A 9,396-nucleotide genomic window follows, 5' to 3' on the forward strand; every position below is an offset into this window, starting at 1 on the left:
GATTTGCCGTGACGTGGCGAAGCAGCTCAAGAAATTGCAATTTTTTGCCAAAAATCTCAAAAAAAAAAAAAAAAAAAAAAAAAAAAGCTCGTCCTTTAGCTACTGCCCTAAAGATGGTGAGTTGCGGGAGATGGAGTTGAGCGCTCGTTCTTTAGCTACTGCTCGCATTATGGTGAGTTGCAAGAGCTGGAGTCAAGCGCTCGTTCTTTAGCTACAGCCCACAGGATGGTGAGTCACGGGAGCTGAAGCCGAGCGCTCGTCCTTTAGCTACTGCTTGCAGGATGGTGATTCGCGGGAGCTGGAGTCGAGCGCTCATCCTTTATTTACTGCCCGCAGAATGGTGAGTCGCGGGAACTGGAGTCGAGCGCTTGTTCTTTACCTTCTGCCCGCAAGTTGATGAGTTGCGGGAGATGGAGTCGAGTGCTTGTTCTTTAGCTACTGCCCGCAGGATGGTGAGTTGTGGAAGCTGGAGCTGAGTGCTCGTTCTTTAGCTACTGCTTGCCGGATGGTGATTCGCGGGAGCTGGAGTCGAGCACTCGTCCTTTAGCTACTGCCCGCAGGATGGTGAGTCGCGGGAACTGGAGTTGAGCGCTTGTTCTTTACCTAGTGCCCGCCCGCAAGATGATGAGTTGCGGGAGATAAGAGTCGAGTGCTCAATCTTTAGCTACTGCTCGCAGGATGGTGATTCGCCGAAGCTGGAGTCGAATGCTCGTCCTTTAGCTACTGCCCGTAGGATGGTGAGTCGCGGGAACTGGAGTCGAGCGCTAGTTCTTTAGCCGGCCGGAGCGGCAGTGCTCACCTTGCATTACACTGGTAGACCACATGAAGAATACATTAATCTCTTGCACCTATCTCTGGTGATGACACCTGGTGGTTAGGAGACATCTATCTTGTTAATAATAGCAAGACATAAGAAGTATGCAGCATAAAGCAAAAGTGCACAGTGCTGCATGAAGCTTTCAGGTCTATTCATTGAATGACTGCGATTTTCCCACTGCACTATCATCTGACACTGGGGGAAAGGCTGCCGGCACATGGATAATGCACAGTCAGAAACGAAACCTCAGCACTATAGAAACCACAAATGAGGGTATTAGTTGTGATGGTGACTGGGTGGATTAGCCAACACTAAACTCCACAGCGTCCCGTCACATGTTACAACAAACCCAGAAGACACCAAGTCTCCGGCTGGGGGCCCAAGTGGACCTGCTGGGGATATCCAGGAGCAGGAAGACGGTTTCCAAAGTAATTGGGTGCAGGGAGGTCATTTCAACACTAAAAAGGTGAACTATTGTGTTACGGCAACACCCACCCAAAATCACCAGTATAACACCAGAAATAAAACACCCTATATGACCAGTATGACACCAGAAATAAATAACCAATATCACCACTATGACACCAGTAATAATGACCCGATATCACCAGTAGGATACCAGGAATAAAACACCCTATATGACCAGTACGACACTAGGAATAAATAACCAAAATATCCAATACAACACTAAAAATAAACACTTGATGTGACGGTACAACACCAGGAATAATCACCCAAAATCACCAGTATAGCACCAGGAATAATCACCTGTATAACACCAGAAGTAATCACCCAAAATCACCGGTATAACACCAGGAATAATCATCCAATATCATCAGTACGACACCAGGAATAAACACGCGATATCACAAGTATGACACCAGGAATAATCACCAGTATAATATGAGGAACAATCACCTGATGTCACCAGTATAATATGAGGAATAAACACCCGATGTCACCAGTATAGTACCAGGAATAATCACCTGATGTCACCAATATAACACCAGGAATAAACACCCGATATCACCAGTATAACACCAGGAATAATCACCTGATGTTACCAGTATAACACCAGGAATAAACACCCGATATCACCTGTATAACACCAGGAATAATCACCTGATGTCACCAGTATAACACCAGGATAAAACACCCGATATCACCAGTATAACACCAGGAATAATCACCTGATGTCACCAGTATAACACCAGGAATAATCTCCTAATGTCACCAGTATAATATGAGGAATGAACACCCGATATCACCAGTGTAACACCACGAATAATCACCTGATGTCACAGTATAACACCAGGAATGATCACCTGATGTCACCAGTATAACACCAAGAACAATCACCTGATGTGACCAGTACAATACCAGAAATAATCACCTGATGTCACCGTAATGATTGCCTGATGTCACCAGTATAACACCAGCAATAATCACCTGATGTCACCAGTATAACACCAGGAATAATCACCTGATGTCACCAGTATAATATGAGGAATAATCACCTGATATCACCAGTATAACACCAGGAATAATCACCTGATGTCACCAGTATAATATGAGGAATAATCACCTAATGTCACCAGTATAACACCAGGAATAATCACCTGATGTCACCAGTATAATATGAGGAATAATCACCTGATATCACCAGTATAACACCAGGAATAATCACCTGATGTCACCAGTATAACACCAGGAATAATCACCTGATGTCACCAGTATAATATGAGGAATAATGACCTGATGTCACCAGTATAACACCAGGAATAATCACCTGATGTCACCAGTATAATATGAGGAATAATCACCTGATGTCACCAGTATAACACCAGAAATAATCACCAGTATAACACCAGGAATAATCACCAGTATAATATGAGGAATAATCACCAGTATAATATGAGGAATAATCACCTGATGTCACCAGTATAATATGAGGAATGAACACCCGATATCACCAGTGTAACACCACGAATAATCACCTGATGTCACAGTATAACACCAGGAATAATCACCTGATGTCACCAGTATAACACCAAGAACAATCACCTGATGTGACCAGTACAATACCAGAAATAATCACCTGATGTCACCGTAATGATTGCCTGATGTCACCAGTATAACACCAGCAATAATCACCTGATGTCACCAGTATAACACCAGGAATAATCACCTGATGTCACCAGTATAATATGAGGAATAATCACCTGATGTCACCAGTATAACACCAGGAATAATCACCTGATGTCACCAGTATAACACCATGAATATTCACCTGATGTCACCAGTATAACACCAGGAATAATCACCTGATGTCACCAGTATAACACCAGGAATAATCACCTGATGTCACCAGTATAATATGAGGAATAATCACCTGATGTCACCAGTATAACACCATGAATATTCACCTGATGTCACCAGTATAACACCAGAAATAATCACCAGTATAACACCAGGAATAATCACCAGTATAATATGAGGAATAATCACCTGATGTCACCAGTATAATATGAGGAATGAACACCCGATATCACCAGTGTAACACCACGAATAATCACCTGATGTCACAGTATAACACCAGGAATAATCACCTGATGTCACCAGTATAACACCAAGAACAATCACCTGATGTGACCAGTACAATACCAGAAATAATCACCTGATGTCACCGTAATGATTGCCTGATGTCACCAGTATAACACCAGCAATAATCACCTGATGTCACCAGTATAACACCAGGAATAATCACCTGATGTCACCAGTATAATATGAGGAATAATCACCTGATGTCACCAGTATAACACCAGGAATAATCACCTGATGTCACCAGTATAACACCATGAATATTCACCTGATGTCACCAGTATAACACCAGGAATAATCACCTGATGTCACCAGTATAACACCAGGAATAATCACCTGATGTCACCAGTATAATATGAGGAATAATCACCTGATGTCACCAGTATAACACCATGAATATTCACCTGATGTCACCAGTATAACACCAGAAATAATCACCAGTATAACACCAGGAATAATCACCAGTATAATATGAGGAATAATCACCTGATGTCACCAGTATAATATGAGGAATGAACACCCGATATCACCAGTGTAACACCACGAATAATCACCTGATGTCACAGTATAACACCAGGAATAATCACCTGATGTCACCAGTATAACACCAAGAACAATCACCTGATGTGACCAGTATAATACCAGAAATAATCACCTGATGTCACCGTAATGATTGCCTGATGTCACCAGTATAACACCAGCAATAATCACCTGATGTCACCAGTATAATATGAGGAATAATCACCTGATATCACCAGTATAACACCAGGAATAATCACCTGATGTCACCAGTATAATATGAGGAATAATCACCTGATATCACCAGTATAACACCAGGAATAATCACCTGATGTCACTAGTATAATATGAGGAATAATCACCTGATGTCACCAGTATAACACCAGGAATAATCACCTGATGTCACCAGTATAACACCATGAATATTCACCTGATGTCACCAGTATAACACCGGAAATAATCACCTGTCACCAGTATAACACCAGGAATAATCACCAGTATAATATGAGGAATAATCACCTGATGTCAACAGTAAAACACCAGAAATAATCACCTGTCACCAGTATAACACCAGGAATAATCACCTGTCACCAGTATAACACCAGGAATAATCACCAGTATAATATGAGGAATAATCACCTGATGTCACCAGTATAATATGAGGAATAATCGCCTGATGTCACCAGTATAACACCATGAATATTCACCTGATGTCAACAGTATAACACCAGGAATAATCACCTGTCACCAGTATAACACCAGGAATAATCACCAGTATAATATGAGGAATAATCATCTGATGTCACCAGTATAATATGAGGAATAATCATCTGATGTCACCAGTATAATATGAGGAACAATCACCTGGTGTCACCAGTATAATATGAGGAATAATCACCTGATGTCACCAGTATAACACCAGGAATAATCACCTGTCACCAGTATAATATGAGGAATAATCACCTGATGTCACCAGTATAACACCAGGAATAATCACCTGTCACCAGTATAATATGAGGAATAATCACCTGATGTCACCAGTATAACACCAGGAATAATCACCAGTATAATATGAGGAACAATCACCTGGTGTCACCAGTATAATATGAGGAATAATCACCTGATGTCACCAGTATAACACCAGGAATAATCACCTGTCACCAGTATAATATGAGGAATAATGACCTGATGTCACCAGTATAACACCAGGAATAATCACCTGTCACCAGTATAATATGAGGAATAATCACCTGATGTCACCAGTATAACACCAGGAATAATCACCTGTCACCAGTATAATATGAGGAATAATCACCTGATGTCACCAGTATAACACCAGGAATAATCACCTGTCACCAGTATAATATGAGGAATAATCACCTGTCACCAGTATAACACCAGGAATAATCACCTGTCACCAGTATAACACCAGGAATAATCACCAGTATAATATGAGGAACAATCACCTGATGTCACCAGTAGGACACCAGGAATAAACACCCGATGTCACAGTAATAATCCCCTGATGTCACAGGTATAACACCAGGAACAAACTCCCAGTGTCACCAGTATAACACCAGAGACACCAACCCAATATCACCAGTAATAATAACCCGATGAAACCAGTTTAACACCAGGAATAAGCAGACAGAATCTGTGGGTCTCACGATGACATGTGGGCCGCAGTCTTTGCTGAGATTTTTCTCTCGGGTGGGAGTGGGTGCTTTTCCCCTGGCATGTGGGGTCTGCAGAGCAGTGAGGCTGCAGCGTCCGGGCTCCAGCCGGTGATCTTGCAGAGAGCAGCTGCAGAATGTGAGTGTCACCTTGGGCATGCGGTCCCATCACTCACTGCTGTGAAGATGGCTGGGTCTGGCAGCTCGGGAACATTTGCAGTAGGAGAGGGGATGTTTCCCCGGGTCACTCTGTAGTGAGGGCACGCACTGCCATTCGTATACTGACGAACAATGACCACCAGCAGCAGCTACAGATGTGACGAGCAATGAGAGAAGCGCAATGTACGCAACATTTCTGCTCAAAGTCACCTTGAGTGATTCTCTGCTCTTCCTACTCCAAATCCAATAATACAAACCCTGAGCCTCCATAACCCCAGAGCCTCGGAGAGACCACAGCAGAAAGCAGCATAAACAGCGGAATGTGTACAGAGACCAAAGGCAGAACAAGGGGCTGAGCTCCACCATCACCAGTCACTGTGACGGCTGATACAGTGTAACGACACCTGAGGGGCTGAGCTCCATCACCAGTCACTGTGACGGCTGATACAGTGTAACGACACCTGAGGGGCTGAGCTCCATCACCAGTCACTGTGACGGCTGATACACGTTAACCACGCATGACAGGCAGAGCTCCATCACCACCTGTCACTATGACAGCTGATAAAGTGTAACGGCACAAGAGGGGCTGAGCTCCATCATCATCATCATCACTATGACAGCTGAAACAATGTAACAACACGAGGGGCTTAGCTCCATCACCAGTCACTATGACAGGGGCTACAGTGTAAAGACACCTGAGGGGCTGAGCTCCATCATCACCTGTCACTATGACGGCTGATACAATGTAACGGCACAAGAGGGGCTGAGCTCCATCATCATCATCACTATGACAGCTGATACAATGTAACAACACGAGGGGCTTAGCTCCATCACCAGTCACTATGACAGGGGCTACAGTGTAAAGACACCTGAGGGGCTGAGCTCCATCATCACCTGTCACTATGACGGCTGATACAATGTAACGGCACAAGAGGGGCTGAGCTCCATCATCATCATCATCACTATGACAGCTGAAACAATGTAACAACACGAGGGGCTTAGCTCCATCACCAGTCACTATGACAGGGGCTACAGTGTAAAGACACCTGAGGGGCTGAGCTCCATCATCACCTGTCACTATGACGGCTGATACAATGTAACGGCACAAGAGGGGCTGAGCTCCATCATCACCAGTCACTGTGATAGCTAATACAATGTAACGACACCTGAGGGGCTGAGCTCCATCATCATCATCATCACTATAACTATGACAGGGGATACAATGTAACGACACCTGAAGGGCTGAGCTCCATCATCAACAGCACTATGACAGCTGATACAATGTAACAACACCTGAGGGACTGAGCTCCATCATCATCATCATCACCATCATCATCATCATCATCATCATCACAGCTGATACAATGTAACGACACCTGAGGGGCTGAGCTCCATGACCAGTTACTATGACAGGTGATATAGTGTAACGACACCTAATGGCCTGAGCTCCATCATCATTGCCATCACTATCACAGCTGATACAATGTAACAACACCTGATGAGCTGAGCTCCACTATCATCATCATCACAGCAGCTACAGTGTAACGACACCTGAGGAGCTGAGCTCCATCATCATCATAGCTGATACAGTGTAAAGACACCTGGTGGGCTGAGCTCCATCATCATCATCATCATCATAGCTGATACAGTGTAAGGACACCTGAGGGGCTGAGCTCCATCACCAGTTACTATGACAGTGGCTACAGTGTAAAGACATCTGGTGGACTGAGCTCCATCATCATCATCATCATAGCTGATACAGTGTAAAGACACCTGGTGGGCTGAGCTCCATCATCATCATAGCTGCTACAGTGTAAGGACACCTGAGGGGCTGAGCTCCATCATCATCATCATAGCTGATACAGTGTAAAGACACCTGAGGGGCTGAGCTCCATCATCATCATCATCATCATCATCATAGCTGCTACAGTGTAAGGACACCTGAGGGGCTGAGCTCCATCATCATCATCATCATCATCATCATCATCATAGCTGATACAGTGTAAAGACACCTGAGGGGCTGAGCTCCATCAGCAGTTACTATGACAGTGGCTACAGTGTAAAGACACCTGGTGGGCTGAGCTCCATCATCATCATCATCATAGCTGATACAGTGTAAGGACACCTGAGGGGCTGAGCTCCATCACCAGTTACTATGGCAGGGGCTACAATGTAAAGACACCTGGTGGGCTGAGCTCCATCATCATCATCATCATCATAGCTGATACAGTGTAAAGACACCTGAGGGACTGAGCTCCATCAGCAGTTACTATGACAGTGGCTACAGTGTAAAGACACCTGGTGGGCTGAGCTCCATCATCATCATAGCTGATACAGTGTAAGGACACCTGAGGGGCTGAGCTCCATCACCAGTTACTATGGCAGGGGCTACAGTGTAAAGACACCTGATGGGCTGAGCTCCATCACCAGTCACTATAACAGCTGATAGTGTAACGACACCTGATGGGCTGAGCTCCATCATCCTCACTATCACATATCTGCTTGATTAATCTCCCGATGCCGCACGATCTGTCACACACTCCCAGCTCTGCTACATCCAGGGCTTCCATCCCTCTGCAGTGATCGCGGCCGCCCGCAGCCCTCCCGGCGCTGTCAGCTCCCGCACCTGCGCGGCCCTGCGGTCTGGAGGAGTCACCTTGCTGCAGAGGGCTCCTGCGACCATCGCCTGCACTCTGCGCTCGGCTGAGACGTGCTGCAGAGACGCTTACCTGCCTACGATCTCATCACCATCGTCAGCATCTGCACAGGAGCACAGCACATTCCAGGAGCCCCTCCGCAGACCGTACCATCACCGCCCAGCAGGTAGGGGGGGAGAGCACAGTGACAGCATCCCAGTGGTGCAGTGAGATCACAGGAGATGCATGGAGGGATGTTTACTGGCTGGAGAATGAGGAATGTACAGGAGGAGAGGGCGGGAGGAAGAGGAGGAGGGCAGAGATGGAGCAACGCACGCACCAATGCAACACATCCACCAGGCTGCAAAGAACGACTCAGCCATTGTATTGTCAGCTCTGCCCCTGGGACCTGGCACACAATGTCTGCATGGCCAGTACAGCAGGGAGAGGGAGGGGATGCAGCAGCTGCTCAGGTCTCCACTACACAGGGAGAGGGAGGGGTGCTGCTGCTGCTCAGGTCACCACTACACCGGGCGAGAGAGGGGATGAAGCTGCTGCTCAGGTCACCTCTACATAGGGGTGAGGGAGGGGATAAAGCTGCTGCTCAGGTCACCTCTACATAGGGGTGAGGGAGGGGATGAAGCTGCTGCTCAGGTCACCTCTACATAGGGGTAAGGGAGAGGATAAACCTCCTGCTCAGGTCACCACTACACAGGGGAGAAAAAAGAGATGGAGCTGCTGCTCAGGTCACCTCTACATAGGGGAGAATGAGGGGATAAACTGCTGCTCAGGTCACCTCTACATAGGGGTGAGGGAGAGGATAAACCTGCTGCTCAGGTCACCACTACATAGGGAAGAAAAAAGAGATGGAGCTGCTGCTCAGGTCACTACTAAACAGGGGAGAGGAAGGGGATGAACCTGCTGCTCAGGTCACCACTACACAGGAGAGAAAAAAAGAGATGGAGCTGCTGCTGAGGTCACTACTACACCA

At 45.9% G+C, this 9,396-nt stretch overlaps 1 protein-coding gene across 7 annotated transcripts in view; it reads right to left on the reverse strand.

Annotated features, from left to right (window-relative positions):
- ATP2B2 (ATPase plasma membrane Ca2+ transporting 2) overlaps window positions 1–8,826 on the reverse strand; it is a 287,611-nt gene extending 278,785 nt beyond the window's left edge. For 3 of the 7 annotated variants that reach the window (XR_012725099.1, XM_075321721.1, XM_075321720.1), the window contains exon 1: window positions 8,499–8,825. The gene's annotated coding sequence lies outside the window, so the exon portion shown is untranslated. Of the gene's footprint in view, window positions 1–8,498 lie in introns of all 7 variants that reach the window. The other 4 variants (XM_075321717.1, XM_075321716.1, XM_075321719.1 and 1 more) reach the window with 3 other exon arrangements.
- Between the last annotated feature and the right edge of the window lie 570 nt (window positions 8,827–9,396).

Source organism: Anomaloglossus baeobatrachus, chromosome 8 (assembly GCF_048569485.1).
Source record: "Anomaloglossus baeobatrachus isolate aAnoBae1 chromosome 8, aAnoBae1.hap1, whole genome shotgun sequence".
NCBI classification, from domain to species: Eukaryota; Metazoa; Chordata; class Amphibia; order Anura; family Aromobatidae; genus Anomaloglossus; species Anomaloglossus baeobatrachus.